The sequence below is a fragment of the Ascaphus truei genome, chromosome 7 (assembly GCF_040206685.1).
Source record: "Ascaphus truei isolate aAscTru1 chromosome 7, aAscTru1.hap1, whole genome shotgun sequence".
In the NCBI taxonomy this organism is placed as follows: Eukaryota; Metazoa; Chordata; class Amphibia; order Anura; family Ascaphidae; genus Ascaphus; species Ascaphus truei.
The window spans coordinates 1,852,724-1,859,925 of NC_134489.1; positions in this window are offsets into that span (position 1 = coordinate 1,852,724).

A 7,202-nucleotide genomic window follows, 5' to 3' on the forward strand; every position below is an offset into this window, starting at 1 on the left:
ACAGCACTGTTGTTTTTAATGTTTCAAATCACTTCATGTATGGAGTGAGTTTTAGTGTCACACAGTTTATCTTGACAAACAGTCAGGGGAGTTCCACACTGTTCATTTGTGTTTGGAATTTCATTTCCCTTTGAATGTATGATGTGGAAAGTATTTATTTATGTAGCTTTCCACCATACTGTGTGTGTTTTTAATACCCCCTCCTTTCTGGCTCTGTCTATGTACTATCGGTTCCAGCAGGCCAATGGTTAAGTGAAAGTATAAACAAACCAGGAGCTTTTCAGTGGTGGCTCAGCCGTCAGTCATAGGGGAGTTGAAGTGTTTATATCTCCGTGTGATTCCTGCTTGCTGTAAGTAAAGACCAGCTGTGTTTAACACAGCAATCATTTAGAGTCCCTGTCAGAGGGGGCGTGATGATTCTGATAGGCAGGGAGTGCCGATACGTCATCATAGGAGGCGGGAACGGGGGGGTATTTAAATTGTAAGTGTTTGGTTTATGCTATACTCTTTGACAAAGGCCCTTGGCGGCTGAAACGCGTCAGAGTCTGTTTTGTTGCTGTTTTTTATGTGCCAATAAACGTTTTGTACCCAGCAATTTGCAATTTCGGTCCCACAAATTTTTTCATACGGCAGCTGCACCGCCATTCAAGAAACCTCTACATTGTAAAATGTTTAGCCTGAAACATTTTACTGAGCAATAACTCTGCATTTTTCTTGAAGCGGACGTTGACATTAGTAACAACCTCACGAATCAGATTGTCAGCCGTATCTGTTGAGACAATGTCCTGGAAGTGTAAAGGGAGAGAGGCTGTTTCATCAGTAGGCATTAAAAGAGTTATGCGGGTCTTCTCCCTTTCGCTCTGTTTAGCATGCACCAAGTATTTCTGCAGTACAGTAGTGTCTTTTTATCTTTTCATCCTCTGATGAATTATTGCTGTTTAAGATAGCATTAATTTCTGTATCTAGGCGATGCATGACAGCTTCACGTATGTCACCCTCTCGCTGTGGGGGACGCTGCAAACGGTCCATATCTTGTTTGGGGACCAGGTACATTATGTCAGCATATTCCATTAGCGGTTAGTGAGAAGGCCAGTCAGCAAAGGTATAGCAAAACCCAAAAGAGAGCCAATAAAGCCACCGGACTGCTTCACCAGGCGTTTCTTTTTTACAATTATAAATTTTTTATCGCTCAGCTTTTTTATAATTTTACGCCACTTTTTAAGTATGCCAATTTGCCGCTTTGATAAAGGTATTTTACCTTTTAGAGCATTGAGGGCTATCTCGCATATGGCTGTGACTAAATCATTAGACGCTGAACACAGAATAACTTTTCTTTGCTTTGGTGATGCCCTTATTAATGCTTTTAAAGTATGCCAATTGCGGCGTAGTCGGTTAGACATGTTTGCAACAGTGGAGCGGCTACAAGTAATGACAATTTACAGATAATTATCTCTTTAGAACTGTTTTTTTTTTTTTTTTAAACATAGACGGTGGGGGTGTCAGGCGGAAAGATACCGGTTCTTAAGCGGTACTCATCAGGGGTCGTGGCTCTTAAATCTACTAACAAAAAACCATAGGGGACCCGTGTGGCATCTTCAAAAGCCTCTAAAAAGAAATGTGATTTACCAGGAAACATTTGACGCGCTAAGGTGTTAATTTGTAACTTATCCCTAGGATTTTTTAAAAAGAACCATATATTTAGTGTTTAAATGTATAGTTCTGCTTTTTTACCCTGGCAAAAAACATTTTGTACGAGGTACATGATATTGAGGTTTCTGTGATGCACATGACCAGGGAGGTTCCAGGCGGTTCCCCTCTCCCCCCGCCTTGTACCCACATGCAACGTACAAATAAAGACAGGAAACGGGAGCTGGAGGTAAAATGGCCGCGGCTATTTATTTATACAGAAAACCTAATGGGGTAAATGCACTCCCTGCCAGAGTGTGCTCCTTTGTCAGGAGGGGGAGGGGACGGTCAGCCGGCCCTTGAACCGCTGACCTCGTGTCCCCTACGCGAGCGGGCTCTCGAGGTCATGGATAACTGACCTTGCCCACTCGTACTCCCCCCGGGCTCAAACGGCCCAGCTCCCAGTCTGGCAAGAACAAGCACCTACCCCCCAAGAGCCGCCGCGACAAAGGCAAAACTGGACAATGACCCCTCCTGCTCGGAACCTCGTCCTTTCACTCAGCACGTTATCAGCTGTTCGTGCTGTAACGGAACAAAGAACCATTAACACGGCATACAATGCATATGTCCACATTCCTGGGAATACCCTGCCCTGCTCAACCTTCTGCTGCCGTTCATTACATGATTGCAATCACTAATTAAGGGGATGGGTGGGTGGGAAATCGTCTGGCGGGCAGCAAAAGAGGATGTGCTGCCCGCCAGCCTGGCCTTAAGTAGGCCTTCCGTGAACTTCTCCCCTGTGCTGGGGAGGGAGGTGTGGGGGCGGGCCAGCGAGGGGAATGCCGGACCCCCCCCCCGGTCATGAAGCCCCCCCGCCTATGGCTAGGGGGTGCTGCTTGACCAGGGAGGTTCCAGGCGGTTCCCCTCTCCCCCCGCCTTGTACCCACATGCAACGTACAAATAAAGACAGGAAACGGAAGCTGGAGGTAAAATGGCCGCGGCTATTTATTTATACAGAAAACCTAATGGGGTAAATGCAATCCCTGCCAGAGTGTGCTCCTTTGTCAGGAGGGGGAGGGGACGGTCAGCCGGCCCTTGAACCGCTGACCTCGTGTCCCCTACGCGAGCGGGCTCTCGAGGTCATGGATAACTGACCTTGCCCACTCGTACTCCCCCCGGGCTCAAACGGCCCAGCTCCCAGTCTGGCAAGAACAAGCACCTACCCCCCAAGAGCCGCCACCGACGGGCCTATTTAACCCCCCTTAAACTAGGCCCGTACCGCCAACCCTCCAGACCCTCTCGAAGCCCTCCCGGAAACTGAAATAAGTCTATCCCGCCTGGCATGCCTAGCAGCGGGACCCATACTCCTCTACCAGCCCAGCCTGTCCTTACCATTTACCTGGGGCTGCCAATCGCGCCTGGAGCAGTAGTTACTCAACTTGCCATGGTTTTTAAAGATGCCCTGAGAATCGCTTTTTTCGCTGCACTATCCCTCACCCGGTCCCTTAGCGACCCCTGGGGAATAGACCGGCAGTGGACTGGGCCACGCCTCCTCCCTTGCTTGCTCTGTGTCGCACACTGCAAGCCTTGACGCCTTGCCCTATCTCCTCGATGCCGCCCTAAACGCGACTCCTTACCATTACCCGATACGCCATATGCCATACCTTCCACGGCGTGTCCCCATCAATCGCCCGCCGGGGCTGTTCCACCATCTGTGCAGTGCGTGATGCTGCCGGGTGGGTCCGCTACCGTGCCCCTGACCCCGGCCGTGGCTGAAGAATTGAAAGACACCGGGGTCCGGCTGATGGCTGTTGGTACTGGAGTGGGATTCGCGGTGCCAGTGACATCCGGCCGTGGCCATTGTGGCCTCTCGTGAGGAAGAGACCTGGGCCGCGACTTGGTTCGCCCTTCACCACGTAGTCGAACCATGCTGGGTTCTCTGCTCTCCGAAACACATTGGCACCAACCGCGGTTGCGGTTGGCCGTCTTGGTCTCCTTGGCCCTGCCGACTCTGCAGGCGAAATCCTGACTGTGACACCGCCCGCGTCAGCAACGGGCGGCCGTGTGGCGTGCCGTGACGCTCTGTTCTGCGTCACGGTGGCTGGAAGTCGCCGCCCCTCCTTCACGGGCCGACCTGCGCGCCGATCCGCCATAGCTGAGGCCCGACCTGGCCGCTGTGACGCCCTGCCTCGCGGTACCGTGACCGAGGGCTGCCACCCTGCGTGCGGTTGCTGAACTTCGCCTGCCGCCTTGCACTGCAGCACCCTCCGCACTCCTTTCCTGTGGAGCGCGGCCTCTCTGCCTGCCGCCTGTCTAGCACGCAATGCTGCCTGGGGACTGTCGCCTGACGCGTTGTGCTGCAGCACCCTCTGCGTCCCCTTCCCGCGGGGAGCAGCCTTAGTGCCACGTGCTGGTTTTGCAGAGAACAACGCCTGCAGCCGCCGATCCAACCATGCCTCGTCATGGTTTTCCGCCTCGACTTGAAGAAGGCAGAACTGCTCTGCCATCGATGCCATGCTGCTGTGTGGGGGGGATTCTCGCTTAACTTCCGGTGCTTAGCTGGGCCCTGAGCTATTCAAGCGCTGCGTGCGCACTTGCCAAGCTGTTCTAAGCCTATCGCCGCTACGCAGTCCCCACACAGTCACCCATATACACACGCGCGCGCCTCTGCGTGTGCCCATATACACACGCGCCCCCTGCGTGTGCCCATATGCATACGCGCGCGCCCATATACATACGCATTTCCGTGTGCGCATATACACACAGGCGCATTTCCGTGTGCCCATATACACACGCGCGCATTTCCGTGTGCCCATATACACACGCGCGCATTTCCGTGTGCCCATATACACACGCGCACATTTCCGTGTGCCCATATACACGTGCGCCCCTATACCCACGCGCGCGTCTCCGTGTGCCCCTGCACGCGCGCGCATCTACGCGTGACCCTATACACGCGCGCCCATACACTCGCACGCATCCGCGTGCGCCAATACCCACGCGCCTCCATGTGCGCCCATACACGTGCGCCCATACACACGCGCCTTTACGTGCGCCAATACCCACACAGTCACCCATATACACACGCGCGCCTCTGCGTGTGCCCATATACACACGCGCGCCCTGCGTGTGCCCATATACATACTCGCCCGCCCTGCGTGCGTCCATATACACGCGCGCATTTCCGTGTGCCCATATACACACGCGCGCATTTCCGTGTGCCCATATACACACGCGCGCATTTCCGTGTGCCCATATACACAGGCGCGCATTTCCGTGTGCCCATATACACGAGCGCATTTCCGTGAGCCCATATACACCTGCGCCCCTATACCCACGCGCGCGTCTCCGTGTGCCCCTGCACGCGCGCGCATCTACGTGTGCCCCTATACACGTGCACATCTACGCGCGCCCATACACCCGCACGCATCCACGTGCGCCCGCATCCACGTGCGCCAATACCCACGCGCCTCCATGTGCGCCCATACACGTGCGCCCATACACACACGCCTTTACGTGCACCAATACCCACTCGCGCATCCACGTGCGCCCATACACCCGCGCGCATTTACGTGCACCCATCCGCACACGCACCCCTTCCACATGAATTAATTGGGGAATTCAGATAAAAGTAACCAAGCATAAATGCTAAACATTGTGATTCCCATTAACAAGTATTTATCCTCTAATAATTACTACAGTATATTTATATAGTTTATAATGTCACTAGATAAAGAGCTCTATTGACATCTATGTGTGCCCATGCACACGCACGCATTTAGGTGTGCCCATACACACGCACGCATCCACGTGTGCCCATAGCTTATAGTATACATGCCTACCTACACATACGTATGCACCGATTTACATGCACCCATGTACACATATATACGTACCCTTATACACATATATATACCTGCACACACATACCTGCACATAATCGTCCCGAGCGCATCAGCGTGTGTCCCCGCGCCGAAACTTTAACTGCGGGGGCAGACCGTGAAGCGCCAACCTTGGCCGCCCACCCCTTCGCGCTTACCCCCGGCCTAGGGCCGCAACCACTAAGAGCGGCTGCACTAGCCTATACATGCGTATATCTCCACCTACGTATACCTGCATACCCATATACACATGTACATACACACCCACATACCTGCACATAACACCCATAAATACCTATACGTACATCCACATATATACCCACACACATATACATATATATATACCCATACCACACATATATACCCATACCACACATATATAGATATATACCAATACCACACATATATACATATATACCCTTACCACACATATATACATATATACCCATACCACACATATATACATATATACCCATACCACACATATATACATATATACCCATACCACACATATATACATATATACCCATACCACACATATATACATATATACCCATACCACACATATATACATATATACCCATACCACACATATATACCCATACCACACACATATAACCACGTTATTTATTTATTATAGATTTATCCCGACCGGCCCCCTCCTCACACATACATTTTAACGACCCCACAGGTGTGGGAGGGGGGGGCCGCGGGAGCAGCCGCATCTCCAGCCGCATGGCTGACCGGTCCACCACAAACCCCCCTGCCCCGAGACCACTAAACGAAAAAGGGGTGGGGGGAGGAGGGGCCTCTGCCTGTGTTACACTCCCCATCTGGAGACTGAAGGCCCGCACCACGTGGGACTGCGCCCCAGCCCCCGAACGGGCCGCGAGCAGCCGCCCGCATGGGACACACGCGAATTTCCCCGCGGGCTGCATGCCTCGGCCGGACCCCCCTCTCCCCGCAACCAGCATCCCTCTGCTCCTCTCCGCCGGGGTGCCCCTACCCATGGCAGCCGCCGAGGGGCTATGCAGATGGAGGAGGCACCCGCCCGCACAATGCTGCGGGAGCAGGTAGCCCCCCCCCCCCCAGAAGAAGCGGAGGAAAAAAAAAAAACCCGTCAGGCCCCCTCTGCCCGCCAGACCCCCTCTGTCCCGAGACCACCCCTCCCCGCCTGCAGCCGCCGCGGCACAGGCTTAAATCCGACCCCCCCAGCTCCATGCTGCGCGCCGCAGATGGAGGATGGGGACGGGCCGCTACACTACGGGGTCCCTCTCCTCCCTGCATCCCGCCTCCCCCCTCACCGCCGATTCAAAAATCGCGGCTATACAGGAGGGGGGAGTGCCCAGGATTGACCCCCCTTTCGGGGCCTTACCTTAATTTAACCTCAGGGAGGAGAGGGACGTCCAAATCGTCTGGCGGGCAGCAAAAGAGGATGTGCTGCCCGCCAGCCTGGCCTTAAGTAGGCCTTCCGTGAACTCCTCCCCTGTGCTGGGGAGGGAGGTGTGGGGGCGGGCCAGCGAGGGGAAGGCCGCCCCCCCCCCCGGTCATGAAGCCCCCCCGCCTATGGCTAGGGGGTGCCGCTTACTTGGTGAATGCTTTTTCAATTTCAGAGCTCTCACTGGCAGCTTCCATCAAGTCATCAACGATTGTCAAATTCACTTTACCAGGGGGAAAAAGAGCATCATCATTAAA